The sequence below is a fragment of the Staurois parvus genome, unplaced genomic scaffold (assembly GCF_062004578.1).
Source record: "Staurois parvus isolate SC_StPar_1 unplaced genomic scaffold, SC_StPar_1.0 ptg000988l, whole genome shotgun sequence".
NCBI classification, from domain to species: domain Eukaryota; kingdom Metazoa; phylum Chordata; class Amphibia; order Anura; family Ranidae; genus Staurois; species Staurois parvus.
The window spans coordinates 4,512,641-4,530,280 of NW_028318784.1; the positions used below are offsets into that span (position 1 = coordinate 4,512,641).

General features: G+C 39.4%; 1 protein-coding gene across 1 annotated transcript in view; it reads left to right on the top strand.

Annotated features, from left to right (window-relative positions):
* The window catches only part of TMPRSS15 (transmembrane serine protease 15), a 450,422-nt gene that overhangs the window by 312,888 nt on the left and 119,894 nt on the right, over positions 1 to 17,640 (top strand). The window lies entirely within an intron of this gene.

Consider the following 17,640-nt stretch of genomic DNA (forward strand, 5'->3'; position numbering starts at 1 on the left):
GAGCCATTCTGGTCTCTGATCAGCTCTATGGTCAGCCAATGGAACTGCCAGCTGCATTCTCGGATTCCACTGTGGGACAGCAGAGCCAAAGAAAACTGTGGAAGGTGGCAGGAGGGGGGGGCGGGTGTCCCTTCCCACTGCTTTTAAAATGATCCAGCAGCTAATTGTCCACTAGGATTGCTTTTACATTAAATCAGACCGCCAGCTGAAAAAAACAATACCATGATGATGCCTGTAGCTGCAGGCATCATCCCGGTATAACCATTCAGTACATTGCTGGTCCATGTTGGGCAGAGAACATGGACAAATGATGAATCAGGTCTGTGGACCAATATGACCACAATTCATTTATTTTTGTAATGCCCATGTTGAGGGTTAGGCCCAAAAAAAAGTTTTACATTTAGAAACCATGATAGGTTTCCATGCGAATTGTCTGACAAGAGCTGAATTTGGGTTAGCTGCGATGTATTGATGTGTGTATAAATTGCTTTGGCCCACAATCAATTGGTACAAATCTTCCGTGAAAAATAGAGGAGGAGTTAAGCACTAGCCACGAATGGGTCTGATTCTGCTAGCACTGCATTTTTGGGGACACTATACAAAGCAGGCACTAGTATAGTTCTATTCATGATCATTATATTGATCTGTACAAACACTATACTACTGTAGTGATCAGTGACCTCTAGCATGAGTGTTATAGTGTATGGGCAATCTAACACTAGCTGACCCTGGCTGGGAGGGGTGCTAACTGAACCTGACGCTATCTGATGTCGCTAGTGGCAATAATACTGTGATCAGTGAAAAAATTCTATATACTAACACAGTACTAATGGCACTGGCTAGATGACGGGTTGATCAAAGGGTTAATAGGGGGGCAATCAAAGAGTTATATATGCCAATCTAACGTGTGTGTGTAAAATTTACTCGGCGCCGTATTAGTTCTTCCTGGACAGATGGGGGGAAAAGTGGGGGGTGCAGGCGCATTCACACCCCAAAATAGAAAGTGACATGAGATTACGATGCTTTGCCCAGAGCCACTGCTTGCCCGCAAAATGCGGGTAAGCAGTCGGCAAGTAGTTTAAAAAACCCTTAAAATTTGGGTTTTTTTCATTCTCAATACATTATTTTTTATTTTATTTTTGGTTATTTTTTTTTTAAGCTTTTATCAGAATAGTACAACGTTACCATAGTAACATTGTACTACTGTGGGGAGGGGAGGTGATCAGGAATTTTGTAATTTTTTTTACACTTTGCTTTGCAGGAGAAATAAAGAAAATGTCTCCCGCAATGCAAAGCTTGTTGTCATGAACCTAACTCATTCATGAACTGTCATAAATTAGTTAGGTTTTTGAAAGCATAGGATAGTGATATGTGATTGACTGGTACAGGGTACAGGGTGCTGTGATTGGCCCCATGTATCATGTGACATCTGTGGGCCATTCACAGCTCAGTAGGAAGAGAAGCAGAGCTGTATGAATCAGATTATGAATCAGATTGATTCCTAACAGCTTTGTTAACATTGTGATCATCTCATTGCATAGCGATCACATGATTACCGGGTCTCGTGCACCAGGATCTTCATTCCTCTGTGTCTGCCGGACACAGCAGTCGCAGGTGGGTGTACCCGTACGCTGCTTTGTCTGTAGCCGTCACCCGTCCGCAGTAAATTACGGGCTGGCGGGAAGTGGTTAATCAGTACAGTATTCATCTGAAAAAAAACAAATCGGAAGACTAAGATCACGCATGCTCAGAAACTAAAGAATACATTACAATACAATATAATACATCACTTTACAATGTTGTATTCTGTCATACGAAAATTTTCCTAACTTTAGTAACCTAAAGATATGAGACTAGCATGAAAACAAGTATATAAATATCAAAATGAAATCATATATACTGGTAAATCATATAAAGTCCATAAAAAAAGTCCAAATAGAAATGTAGCGTGATGAAAAAAAAATTGTGTCCAACAAAATATCACCAGAAAGTGAATCCACCACCGAATAGATTAAATAAACTCACCAGAGCAAGATGCTGATCTTTTTACAAATCAGCATATAGCACTTTCTGCTCTGGGAGCAATGGTCTGCAACTTAAAGAGATGCCAATAGGAACTTGATAACTGGTCTCCAGGGAGCAATGATCTGCAGTATACCATATATAACCACTTCATCAATCAGCCACCGAATCCTTAGGATAATCAGACCTCCACTCAAAATACAAGGGAATAAAGACTCATGGTGCAGTACTTCATAAAACTTCTGATTCAATAAAACATATTGCACTTACAAAACATAGTGTCTAAGCCAGGGGTGGGCAAACTGCGGCTCTCCAGCTGTTGTGGAACTACATTTCCCATGAGGCATTGCAACATTACAAAACTGACAGTTACAGCTATGACTTGCAGAGGCATGATGGAACTTGTAGTCCTGCAACAGCTGGAGAGCCGCAGTTTGCCCACCCCTGGTCTAAGCCAACACCAGCATAAACACCATGAAGAAATCACAAACACGGACCCAGCCTGGCTGCGCATGCGCTGTACCAGCGACTTGGGAACGTCCTGACGTCACATCCAAAGGCTCTGCCCTATAAACGTTATTGAAGAAAGACAACTAGCAACTCATATAAAGTAAGATGATTTATACTTATCATCATTCTCAAAAGGATTCCCAGCTGGGAAGGACACCAAGGAAACTGTCACAATGGATACACTGGATATGGCACGTGCAATAGCTAAGATAGACAACAAAGGGGATCAAATCTAAGCATATCAAGGTGGAGAGGTGGACACTGGACACAATAATTGTCAACTCACAGTGTGTGGATGATCTCATACATTACAGTCAATGGTGCTTCTGCAGTTGGGAGGAGGAGGTATCTAGGATCCCAAGATGGAGTTGCTCCTGCAAGGGGTGGAGTGTGGTAGCCAGGATAGCCAGGTAGCCTCAGGACAGGAAGCAGATAACAGCACATGTGAATAGATAAGCAAAGTTGGCTTGAAAAAGATGTAAGCCTCAAAACATGTTGCCCCCCCCCCCCCCCGACATCACTTTCTGTTTCATCTCTTCCTGTCTATGAAAAAACAAAAAACTAATACCTAAATAGAGTACATAACCAGATAGTATATATAGGTATTTACATGACCCAAATCCACCTAGGGATAAGCAGAAAACAGTGGCCCTTAATAGGCTAATAACAGTGGTTAAGTGCAGGATAAAGTATCCATAGTTCATAAATCTACAGGGGTGCAGGTGAATCACAGCACACTTAAAACGTGATCCCGGGCAGTCTTGCTGCAATGGCCTCTCACCTCCACTCTATGACCCTACAGGGCCACAAAGCGTACTGTAGATCACCTCAGATTCCTCCAATACAGGGACTCTTTGGAGAGTGCACACATCCGCACCAATCCACAAGCAGAAGATGCTGGAGGCGGTGGTGTTGCTGGAACTTGAAGCCTGGCAACTGGAAGAAGAGTGCCTGATCGCTGTGTAATTTCAGGGGGTTCGGATTATTCTTTCCCTTAGACAGTAACAAACCGTAATGAAGTTAACGCGAAAGCAAGTTCTATCCAGGGCAAAAGCTTCCGAGTTAGATAGTGTGAGGAAACTGAACTGCTGCATATGAGCGGTGGTGACATCGGAGGAGAGTGTTTTCCGTTTACCTACTGGTCTGGAGGAATTTTGTCCCTGTTCATGTGATGCCAATCTATCTAAAGAGTCCCTGTATTGGAGGAATCTGAGGTGATCTACAGTACGCTTTGTGGCCCTGTAGGGTCATAGAGTGGAGGTGAGAGGCCATTGCAGCAAGACTGCCCGGGATCACGTTTTAAGTGTGCTGTGATTCACCTGCACCCCTGTAGATTTATGAACTATGGACACTTTATCCTGCACTTAACCACTGTTATTAGCCTATTAAGGGCCACTGTTTTCTGCTTATCCCTAGGTGGATTTGGGTCATGTAAATACCTATATATACTATCTGGTTATGTACTCTATTTAGGTATTAGTTTTTTGTTTTTTTAGCGCTGCATCAACTTTTATATTTTATTCATATTTCCTTTGTTTGGTATGGGACAGATGCTGGCTGCTTCCTAGCTTAATTCACTGCTTACCATAAGAGCGCAGGAGGATATTTATGTGATTTAGTCTTCCTGTCTATGCCTGTGTTTCATCAATCCACACACTGGCTTCAGCTAAAACCCTTTCCTCTTGCCTCCTCAGGGTTACTAGATAATGCCCTGAGTAGCTGTCTTTTGGTGCTGTGAGACATAACAGCTTCAGCTGCTACAGAGAAAAGTTTGCAATACTTGCCCTCCCGTCACCTTCTGCCCTCCCAGCCGTTTACACAACTTGTGCTATTATTTTATTTTAAAATTATTATTTTCGCACAGTGCATGATGTTCTGTGAGTGAGCAATGGAGATCCTGTAATTTTACTGCCTCTCCTACATTATGAATGGTGGAGAAGGCCAAAAGGGAAGGCGAGCAGTGCAACTTTTCTCTGTACCAGCGGCTGCTATTAACTCTTGCAGATAAATATGTATCAAAGTCCACATATAAAACAAACCACCAACATAAGTGATAGATCAGGATGTGTTTTATACATTCCGGTGCTGAAAACTGTTTGGTTCCATCACTATATATAATTGTGGTTGTTCACCTTAAGGATATGACCCCTGAACCAACAGGATGGTCATATATATTTCTTTTTCCCATCAGAGACATTGACTTGTAGAGAGCCAACGCCAGTGGCCTGGGCAGGTAAAATCAGAAAACACTTGATTATTCAATTTACAAAGGAGGCTTAGATTCACAAAATCTACTGAGTTGAGGCTGCTGTCCTTCAGGCTGCTGGGGCTGACATAATCCTCTTTGCAGAAAATTTGTTCTCGTTTATGATGTAGAGTTCCTCCCTGGTGGAGAGCTGCTTGTTGATGACCATACAGGTGAAACAATTCCAGGGGAATACTTTACTCCTGGCTTTCCTCACAAGGTCACTGGGGGAGATTCCTAGGGAACATTTTTGTTGCTGTTATAAGTTATTGGTATCATATTTTATTGTGCTCCACTGTTATTGGTTCTTGGTTAACTTTTGAGGTATTGTGAAATTTGTCTTTAGTGTCCAGCTTGCAATGTTTAGGATGTGATTAATTCATGGTGATTGAGCTGATTTGCCTTCCTTATATTAACTCTTACAGTACTGTATTACAAAATAAGTATTGTGTATGGTGCTGTATTCACATTTAAAAATATGAACTTTAGCTTTAAATTCATGGGAAGCAACTATTATTGGTGGGCTAAACCATTTTGGTAATTAGGGAGGAACAAAGTATTACTGGTAGAAATAATGTTGTTACGAAATCACAGATTTCTCTATCATCCAAAAATATTGCTGAAGTTGAAAGTGTAAATTTTACTCATTGTGCTCTTAGGCAAAATTTGCAGGAACAATCAATCTAATCTTTTTCCTTTTTATTTTATTTTTTTACTTTAAATGTTTTTCTTTTTTTATTGGGAAAAGGGGTGTATTTATGGACTTTCAGTTTATTTATCTTAGTTCTTCCTATTTGTGTCTTTACCTTAATGTGTGTGTGTGTATTTGATAGCATTTTTGTATTGTGATTTAATTCTTTTTACTGTCTCTTTTTTTAATTTTTGAAAAAAAAAACATAAAAAAATAGGCAAATGAGCGGCAGTTTTCTTTTTTGCACAAGAATAGATAGAAGATAGCCTAAAGAAGTTTCTGTAACCCTCAGGGTTGACTAAAAAAACAAACAAAAATACCTTAACCTTACCTTCACCTTCCCAGGTGACTCCCACTCATTTTAACACATTTTTGGGGAAATAAAACTCTTGATTTCAGTCATTCATAGTTGAATTTTTCATTAGAAGACTTAAAGAGTATGTAAACCCAACATTTCATTTTCCTGATATATGCCTGCTGTACCTTGTACTTGTAAGAAAAATTATCCTGTTCTCTTTATATTGCTTCCTTTGTGTGAATTCCCTGGTGGTCCTGCCAGTAACTCAGCTGTTAAATTAAAAATTGACCACACTAGGCAGGAGAGCACAGCTTGGTCAGTTCTCTAGCTGTGCTCTCTTCTCATGATCAAACTTCTGCTCGCATTCCCCCCCTTCCCCCGCTCAGCCATTCACCGGGAAGTTCAGTGTGCTGATGTTTCTCCTCTCCCAGCTCTCTGTTCTCAGCTGCACAAGGAGCTTAGAATGTATGTAATGGCTTATAAAATGGAGGGGGGGGGGGTATTTATATATTTTATATCTATATACAAATGTTTGCCTTTCAATTCTATTTTAAATTGAAAGGGTTGTTTTGCAAGGTGAAAGTTCACATGTGATGGACCCAATAACAGGCATAATTAACTGTAACACAGCTAAATTGGGTGAATAGCTAAAGTAAGTGCATTACATTGGCAGTGAAATTAGTGTTCTGATGGATGAGGCTAACTAAAATATAAATACAGTACTTGCAAATATAAATAACATTTCAATTGTATAGGAGTATATTTTGTCCTGGTAAAGTTTTCCTTTAAATAAAGCACTAGAAGAATGAACAATTTAAAGATGTTTATTTTGCAGTATGTATACTTCCAGCTGTTTCCATGTTGGATAGATGAGTCACAAGACACAAAAGCCAATATTATCAAGTAAAAAATGAAAGGTCCCAGTAAGCTATGGCCTTTGATTTCTCAGTATTAAATTAGTTTCATACAAATAATATAAAATTGTGTTGACAGTGTCTAAGATGTCATTACAGTAAAAAAGAAAAAAAAAATCTTTGTGAATTATTAGTAATGTTTTCAAGCTTCAACTGTGTCTCATATGAACAAGATATATCATAGTTTGGGGGGAATTATTTTTGGAATTAAGCATAAAGCTGGGTGACAGTTTCTACTGCACAATATGTAAGTGTTCCCTTTAGGCTAGTTACATAGTTAGTCTGGCTGAAAAAAGACAAGACAAAAGTCCATCCAGTTCAACCATTAAAAAAAAAAAAAAAAAAAAGGTTATACTCCTATACCCACAGTTGATCCAGAGGAATGCAAAAAAAACCCAGCAAAGCATGATCCAATTTGCTCCTGCAGGGGAAAAAATTCCTTCCTGATCACCCGAGAGGCAATCGGATATTCCCTGGATCAACTATACCTATACATTTTAGTATCCAGTTATATTATGTGTATCTAAGAAACAATCCAGGCCTTTTTTGAAGCAATCCACTGAGCTGTCCAGAACCAACTCTTGAGGGAGTCTATTCCACATTTTCACAGCTCTCACTGTGAAGAAACCTTTCTGTGTTTGGAGATTTTGGAGATTACATTTTCCTCTGGCCAAGAATACTCTCCATAGTAATCTGTACATTATAAGATTTTAGATTTATCTCAGAACACAGTCTTTGAACATTAACATTCAAAGGAGTGGAGGTTGTTTAGACATTCATTGGCCTAGAAATGTCCCAGAATTTGCATGGAAGAGCATAAATCTGTAAATGTGGTAAAACTGTAACTGAAATAGGTAAGAATGTTATTTTTTGTGCTGGAGGAAAAGAAGCTTACGTAGGCCATAGATTGTGTAATTTGTATTTCCTTCCACCATGGGTAGAAGGAAAGAAAATTGCTTGATTTCCCTATCAACACAGTCAGTATTGATGGGGAAATCCCTCCTGCAGCACTATTGTGTTCTACTTTGGCTACAGCCAGCAGCTCCAATCATTCAGGAAAAACCCTAAAGGCTTGTTGTACACAAGTTGGTCAATAGATCAATCACCTTGTGCAAACTAGGGTACCCATACATGGATTGCAATTCATCCAGTCCATGCTGAACCTGCCAAATTTTAAATCCATGTGTGGACAGTTTTAATCTCTGCATGTAAAAAGAGTTCTTTACTGTAAGAGCTGTGAAAGCAGTGTGTATATCCTTTCCCAGAAACTGGCCCTAGATAGCTAAGTAGATGGCTTCCAAAAAGGACTGAATGTGTTTTTAAATGCAGAAAATATAGATGTATATTTAAATTTATAAGAAAGACAAAATGTTGTACCAGAGAGTATTTATTTGCCTTTAGGGATCAAGAAAGATTTTTTTTTTCATATTACAACAACTTGGGCAACACTTTATAAGGTTTTAGTACAGTGTTTCTCAAACGTTTCTCAATCAGGGCACCCTTTAAAATTATGCACAATCTGGAAGCACCCTATTTTAAAATGTAAAAAACAAAACTAATGTAGCGGCATCCTCACATATAAGATACCCAACAATAGAGGTGATTTATTTTTACAAATTAATCTTTCTGCACAAATACTGATTAGAAATCCAGTGTTTCTCTTCTTCCTCAGTTTCTTTTTATCATGCAGCTAACATGCCCCAGTGCTGATGAAGAGGAAGGGAAGAGCAAACAATGATGTCTGCAGGTGCCTATGTCCTCCTTATCAACCTATCACATCATCAGTTGTTAGGATGTTGGCAACTGACCTGCATGGTACCCAAGGTTGTAATGCTACACATTAACCACTTCCTGTCCAGCCCATGTACATAAACGGCCGGACGGGAGCAGTGCAGGAGAGGGTTGCCTTTCATAAACCGTGCCCGTATTTTCATGCTGTGCGCGCTCCCTGTGAATGATCACAGAGGTCACATGGTACAAGGCTATTCACAACAGCCTTGTACTATATGACAAGCTATGACCAATCACAGCTCACACAGTATTTCTCAATGGCTGCAAGAATGCAGCCAGATAGAAGGAGAATGATTGCTTTTACAGCCTTTATGGGTGTAAAAGCAATCAGTGTAAAAAAAAAAAAATCTTCATCACCCCCCACGAGTAGTACAGTGTCACTATGGTGACACTATACTGCTAGGGTGACAGTATGTTAAAAAAAAAAACATAAATAATAATATAAAAAGTAAAAACTATTTTGAAAAATTATAATTTTTGATTATAAACTAATTTGTTTTTTTTGTTTTTTACTAAAAAGATAACCGAATACATTTTGGCCAATATTTATGCAGAAAGACTATTTATTTGCAAAATGTTATAAGAAAAACACTTTTTTTCAAAATTTTTGTACTTTTTCATTTATAGCAAAAAAAATAAAAATCACACACAGTGGTGAATAAATACCACCAATATAAAGTTTTACCGTCTCAAAAAATGCAAAAAAATTCATATTGGTACAGTGTTGCATGACCGCGCAATTGTCATTCAAAGTGTGATAGCACTGAAAGCTAAAAATTGACCTGGACTAGAAGGGGGTAAAAGTGTCCGGACTTGAAGTGGTTACGAACCTGTGGTTTTCTGTAGAAAAAAAAGACAGACTTGATCCACCTGATAGCCTGCTGACAAATTTGGGGCAATTTGATGCACTTTTTATGCATAATAAGGCACCCCTGAAAAAGCTAGAGGGAACCCCAGAATGCTACAGCACCCCGGTTGTAGAAAGCTGGTTTAGGGCTCTAAGGATGCAATTATTTATTTTTAATTTTGGTTTAGCTTCTTCAACCTGAAGTCACTAGTAACTTGATAAAGAGGCTCACACGACTTGAAACATCACTGTTATGAATTGGAGTTTTATACTGCCGCTGTTATTCTAATAAAATAAAAGATCTTTTTTTCCAATATCTGGCTGCTGATGACATACATCATTTGCATGCACTGGGTCCCTCTGAATTAGCTTGTAGTGAACAACAGAAATATTTTTTTGTTTTGTTTTGTTGGAATCAACAGTGTGTAAATCAGTCAGCTTATCTGCTTAATTGTTCCATGAGTCTCTGTGCCCCACAGGGGATAGGAGAGGACATTGAATCCAGCAGAAAGCACAGACAACAGTGTGTCCTGTACCTGAATAAAGCCAGACGCCCAGGGGTTGTATGCTTAACCACTTCAAGTCCGGACACTTTCACCCCCTTCCAGTCCAGGTCAATTTTCAGCTTTCAGCTCTTTCACACTATGAATGACAATTGTGCGGTCATGCAACACTGTACCCAAATTACATGTTTAGAAATTTTTTTAGACAGATTAAACTTTCTGTTGGTGGTATTTATTCACCACTGGGATTTTTTTTTGCAATATAAATGAAAAAGACCAAAAATTGTGGAAAAAAAATTGTTTTTCTTACAAAGTTTTGCAAATAAATAATCCTTCCACATAAATATTGACCAAAATGTATTCAGCTATTTTTTTTACATTTTTATGTTCTTTTCTTTATATTATTATTTACGTAATTTGTTTTTACATACTATCACCCTAGCAGTACAGTGTCACCACAGTGACACTGTACTACTTGTGGGGGGTGATGGAGATTTTTTTTTACACTGATTGCTTTTAAACCCATAAAGGCTGTAGAAGCAAATATTTACCCTCTCTGGCAGCATTCCTGCAGCCTTTGAGAAATACTGTGAGGGCTGTGATTGGTCACAGCTTGTCACATGGTACAAGGCTGTTGTGACTAGTCGTGTACCATGTGACCACTGTAATCATTCACAGATTTCACAAGTAGTAAACAATGATGTCAGAAATTGACATCTTGTCTACTACTGTTCATGTGATCAGTGATTGGCCAATCGCTGATCACATGAATCGGAACCTCACACAGCGGTCCCGTACATCGATCTGTGTATGGGCACAGATCTCAGTGCCGTGTGTTCCCAGGGAGCGCACAATGGCAGTGGATGCTAGGGGGCATTTAAAAATGTCCCCCGGCATTAGCAATGCTGGGACTTGCAGTTCTGTGTGAAGTTCTAGGACTTTACTCTATCCTCTGCACTTCCTTCAACTGCTGCCTTTCTGGCAATGATGGGGAGACCAAGACACCCAGCCCTCCAAGGACCCGTATTGGGTTTGTGAAGGACTTCTGTCTCTGACCTCCTTTACCCTGCCACCCTGCCTGGACTTCCTCTGCTGAGGCCACTGATGGCTGGTGAGTCCCTGAATTGCTGCTCAGTGCCCCTGGACTTTGCTGTACCAGATAGTAACCTGCTACTCAATGTGCCCAGATTGTTGTCCTAAGTCCCTGCTGTATAGGAATGCTGCTCTGTGCCTCTGGATTTATCCCTTGATGTGCCCTATTGCCACCCTTTTATATTTCTGCATATCTCTCAAGGTGTTGGAATTATTGCCCAGTAGCCTTCCCCTTGTCTGACTCCTTGTTTTTTCAGCCCCCCAAAATAAACAACCACTTGTCTAGGGGCCCTAAAATCTCTATTGATATCTGCTTGTGTTCTGTTCCACCCACACCTCTGTCATATAGCTAAAGAGGATTTCATCCTGGAACCAGTAATTTTTTATAAGGTGTGCTTCTTAAGACTACAAGTGACCAAACATGTTCAGCATGTATCGTAGGCTGCAGACATATTAACTATATAAATATTGTACTTCATAAAGGGTGTCCTTGAAACCCCCATTTAGTATAGAGTGCAATAACTGATTTTTGATATGATGATAATATATTGATATTATATTGATATTATGATAATTTATTGCAAATGTAAAGTACATGAATGTGTTAAAGAAAACAAAGTAAAAAAGCAAAACGAGGTTAAGCCTAAAATTGAAAGGAAAGTTGTCAGCTTTTGACAAAGGACTAGTATAGAGAAAAAAGTCTGATTTTATTAGGAAGTCTATTCATAAAGCAGTGGATGTGACTTTCACCACGTTCTCTGATGAAGGAACAATTACTGTCATTTAAAATACACTGACCTAGAAGATTCTCCAGGGAGTATTTGATACAAGTCACATTCATTGCTTTATAAGTAGCTCCCTGTCAATTACGCCCCCAATCATGTAAATTTCAGTGAAATTATGGACAGTTGAGAAGTATACTATTTAATATCTGTGATTATTGGAAAGAGTGTGTTTAACAGTAGGAGTACTCATGCTAAAAGCTTAGGGACCCATTTAACAGCTGTGCACTGCAGTAATTGATGCATTACCACAATGCATAGAAATTCATATTACATACATTAGTGCACTGCAGTACCATTCATTGTAACTGGCACCTCAATGCATCTGTCACAGCACACCTCAATGTGCAGTAACACGCTAACTTAATGCGATTCACATTAACACACATGCGTTAAATGCACCATAGAGTGTGGTATCAATGGACCCTAAGAAAATGTCAGGGATATCTTCATCTTCTGGCTATTTGCATATTGTCAATATATACAGATGCTTGATTTGGTATTTGTTCCACTGAGTTGACACTCTTGAAATCATACAAAACTCAATCATACTTTCCAATCTTTTGAAAAAAAGGGACATGTTTAGTTTGATCCATAAAACTCCACTACAGTTTATACTTTTATGTCATTTCTAGCTACACTGGTTTTGGGAAATTGCTACATCTACAAAAGACTAAAAAGTTAACTGGTATACCGGAACAGTGCAAACATGGTGCTGTACTTTATGGTCAAAGTTGGAAAACTGCCAAATTGAAACAAATATGCCAAACTTGGACAAAGAAAAGGCTCTAGTACAATTACATATATCAATGTCATAGTGTTGTACTATCAAAACCTTTTGTTCTTTGTGCATGTATTCCTCTTTTTGAGCAGGGTGAGATAACGCTACCACAGTGCCTGCAGCTACAGAGGTAAATAAAAGATAATTTGTCTGACCACAGTTTCATCTAAACACCAAACTTTCATTTATACTAATATATAAAAAAAGAGTCCCCCAGTAGCTAAAAAAAATTCAAAAGCTGCCCCCAACAGGCTTGCCATCAATGCAATGTCATTGAACCCACTTCCTGTAAGTGCAGTGTAACATAGCACCACCCCATGAGGAGAGTCACCATGCTGCCCTTGGACTCAAAGTAAAATGATGCAGGAAACAGTAATAACGTCATTATGTTTATGACGTATCACTGAAAACAACCCAGTGGCAGCGTGAGGTGAAGAGAAAGAGCATTCCATCAAATATAACAACAACATAGAAAGCCATCTACAACTCCGACCCGAGCTACATCGCAGGTCTTGTCTCCAAATATCGCCAGAACCTTCCTCTCTGCTCTCAAGTTATCTCATATACCCCTCCCACCTCCAGGACTTCTCCAGAGCCTCCCCCATCCTCTAGAACTCTCTACCTCAGTCTGTCCGGCTATCTCCTACTCTGGCTGCCTGAACGTTTATCACTTCCATCAGTTTATCTCCCACAGTTATAACTAGGCCATGGGGCACAACGAGCTGCATAACAAGAGCTGGCTAATGCAGGGGTCCTCAACCCCTGGGCCAAAGACCAGTACTGGTCTTTGGCTTGTTGATAACCAGGCCACACAGCAGGAGGTAAGCAGCGAGCACGGTCCGGAGAGGGCTAACACAGACCACCGTCGCCACTTACCTCCCACTATGCAGCCATGCCTGTATCTCCCAACTTTCCAATGATGTCATCTTATCAGTAGAGCGGGATTCTTTTTGTATAATAAGCGGCTAATCACTGCTAATATAATCCAGATCTGCAGCTCATCCCGCCCCCTGCTCTGCTGATAGGATGACATTGTTGGCAGGGTGGTACACCTTGGAGTGGACAAACAGGCGAAATACTGCCTCTGCCTTGCTAAAGGTAGTACTGTACAGGGGAGGCAGAGTAAAAGGGGGGTACTCCCTTTTTTGATCACAGTGCCCCTTTACATTGCAATGAAGAGGACCAATTCCATGAATATCCTGTCACCAACCACCCCGTAAACGCCTCTCCACCCAGTCCCTGGAAAAATTGGCTGTTCATTCTAAAATTTCCGGGGCCTACTTTTTTGCTCCAGTCTTGGCCTGGTTATAACCTTTGGTGCCACTTGCCCCACCCTATTAGATTGTATGCTCTTATGAGCAGGGCCCTTTTGTAGTTTAACTGTACTGTCTCCTTTTATATTGTAAAGAGCTGCACAAACTGTTGGCACTATATAGTGTATATCCTGTATTATAATAATAATAAGGAAAGGCCCACTGACATCTGAAAAAGGATAGTATATAAAAAAATTAACAAAAACAAAAATATATCCTGGGGGAATCCATGGAAGATAGGGCAGGACTGGAGGATGGGAGAGTGGAGTTGGGCTTTAAGACGTCTATGGAAATAGAGACCACCTGGTGCAATTTATGTTCATTGTAAAGCAACCCTCCTATAAACCAATAAATTGAAAGCTAATAACTACACTGATTGCTTTTATAATTTTGTAGCAGTTTACTTAAGCACACGCTTTTTGAACAAAATAAAATGATGGCATTAACTTTGCTTCTGCCAAACAGCAGATAATCCCCAAATAATAATCCTGAAATAATTTTTTTTTAAAGAAAATACCTACTTATATAAATAATACAGTACATCATGTAAAGTCATATAGATAAACGCTTCTAAAATCTGTCAGTGTGTAATCTCTAAGCCTCAGATCTGACATATTACAGTTTTAGAGTAAATGTCAAGCAGACTTACTGCTTATTAACTAGGAAAAATAGTGGACATTCTATTGGAATCAAACATATTTTTCTATACCTGAGCTTATGTGCGTCTGGGTGGTATTATCTTCAAGAGCTGCACTGGATCAGGATTAGTGACATGTCAGAGCTCCCAGCCAAATTCCCTTTCTGCAGAGTGAGATGTTAGTTTGCATAAATTTTACCACTGGAAAAAAGAAATAGCTGACCTTATCTGGCTTAGCATGGGTTAACTACTTCTTGTCAGAGCCTGCATACTTCTTAGCTGAGATCTCTCCATCTGATAATTAGGAAAACTTTGCTGGAGTTTTTTTAAATACCTTTGAAATGGTAATGAAAACTTTTGCCATGTTAATAGTAAAGTATATTTTTCAAATTATATTCGGAGTGCAGTTTAATTAGCCTGTAACAAGTCATAGTTTCTCTGTCACACAAATAGCTATTTCTGAGGAGAGGGTCAAACATGTAATTTTAATTTGAGAAACTGAATATCACAGAAATATTTGCTGAAAGTGTGTCTCGATCATATTTCTAATCTACTTTTCTGGGTATAGATCAAGGCATGGTTAGAACTTTTGTCAGGGTTTTATTATTGTCTGTCTTAATTGTGGAGATGTTCTTCTAATTCTAATTCTAACAGTCATCTAATATTGATGATTGTTGTAGCTGGAACAGAAAGTGGGATGGATACCATTTTTGACATAACAGGAAATATGGGGACATCTCCACCAATGGGGGCACAGAGAGCATAAAACCTGACAGATGTTCTAACCTATTCCATACTATCCAACACAGAGGAAATGGTTTGGTTGAAGTTCAATTTTAAACAAATAAAGACCCAAAGGTACTTCTTGAGTCTGGAAGGGGAGAAGTTGAACCTCCATAAGCACAAGGGGATCTTTATTGTAAGAGCTGCGTAGAATAGCTTTCCACAAAAGTTGGTCCTGGCTGATCAGGTTAACTGCTTCAAAAAAGTGTTAGTTCACCTTTATCAAAAAACTGCCTATGTAGGTAAGGGATGCCTGTAGAGAAAAGCAAATTGCATCTTTGACCTAAGTTGAATAATGCCCTTGCTATAGGTGTAGGTCATTTATGATCCTAATGAAGGCTGACTGGAAAACTCCTAGGATGTTGCTAAGAGACACCTAGCTGTTACTGTTCACTTTTACCATCACAGGAGCAATCTCTCAAATATTGAGCTCAGAACTACTGCATCAAGGGAGACAAAAAGCATGTGAGGGGGTTTGAATCAAAGAAAGAGTTTGCTCTTGTTATGGTGAAGGTGAACAGTAACAGCTAGGTGTCTCTTAGCAACATCCTATCAGTATTCAGGGGTGGACTGACAGCACATGGGGGCCCCGGGCAATAGGGGATCATGGGGCCCCTGTGTCCTTGCCCAAACTCAAAAAAGCCTATGAAAAGGGTACCAGGGGCATATCATGGGGCCCCCTACTGACCCAGGGCCCTTGGGAAGTGCCCAAGTTTCCAAATGGTCAGTCCGCCCCTGGCAGTATTCCAGTCCTTTTTTATGAAGTGCGTACACTTATGGCCTACACTTATACACCTGTAGCAAGGGCATTGTTCAACTTTGGTCAAAGCTGCACAGTTTGTTTTATCTACAGATATACCGTATCTGTATATATCTGTATATATATCTGATTATCTGAATAGGGAGTTTATTTGGTAAATGTGAATCATGCTTTAAAAATGTTTCTAAAAATAAAAAATATTAACTGCTACAAGCATGTAATAAATGTAGTAAAATATTGATTTAACGAGCTTGTAGGCATTAGGATGTAATGTTTATTTTGCTTTATTGCAGTTTCTTAAGTCGATGGATATTTTCCTTTTTTAAACATAAGTAACCAGAAATATCACTTGTGCATTACATGAAATAATTTAATAGGTCAAACAGATTTAGCAATTCTTCATAACACAAACCTTCTTTATTTGGTGTTAAAGGGAATGTAAGTGAGCAGTGACTCATTCCATATCAGACAAAGGGAACTGCTAAATCTGCAATGCAGTGCTGTCTCTTTAGGTTAACTGTAATGTTTTTGGAACCCTTTGTCATGCCTTAAATGTTTATCTGTAGAACTAAGGCAAGCCATAGATGATTCAATTTTCTTTCCATCCACCATGAGTGGAAGGAAAGACAACCACTTGATTTCCACATCAACAAAGACAGTGTTGAAGGGGGAATGTCTCCCTCAGCACTATTGTGTTCTGCTGACAGGGAGACTTCCTTGCTGGCAGAACACAATGATTACTGCTAGCGGTTATAGCCGTGGGCAGTAATCACATGCTAAAAATCTAACAGGCTGGTTGTACTGAAGTCAGTTGTTGGATCAACTTGGGCACAATCAGCCTACCCATAGATGGATTAAATCTCGACTGGTCCCTGCTGAGCCGGATTTCCTTCTGACCGGCTCCGTCGTAAGAGAAGAGCTTCAATATTTATTTTTCACTGTGCCAAAGGGGATATGGGAAAGCTCTCCTACTGAGTGGAATTGCTTCAAAGAGAAGTGTGGAAACACTTCTCTTTCAGTCTGAATCTTCAGGCAGGAAGATAATATGCCAGTGGGGAGATCAGAAAGTGGAAAGTGGTACTGGCTTTCCAATGAATTAGGACTCCTGGCAGGAGCTCACTTCAAACACCATGCTCCCTGACTGGTTGGAGAGCCAGTATCATGGAATTTCTACAATGAGAGGTAAGAAACTGATGATGGGGTGTGAATCCCAGATCCTGTTCCCCATTTTACCTTTCAAGTTTTTTAAACTAGCAACTAATTTCATACAGATGCAGTACAGGGATTATCACTGCAACATCTGATTGGTTCTACTTGCCTAGCCTTTAGATTGTCACAAATCAGGTTTATTCACTAAACAGGCAATTATGGACAATTATCAAGGTATATATATATATATATATATATATATATATATATATATATACACAGTATATATACACACACACACTCGTGCGCACACACACACGTATGTGTGTTTGAAGTGGAGGTGGAGAAGCAGCACGTCAATTAAACTGGGACACCTGCTTATTTTACATTTTATATTTGCCAAGAAAACATCCTAGTTAAGAACTCATATATAGGAAGTGTCCATTGTGCTAAAAAAAAAGCAACCATTAGGTAGACTATCTTCCTCTTTCTATTGCCCCAGCAACATTAAAGGTACATGAC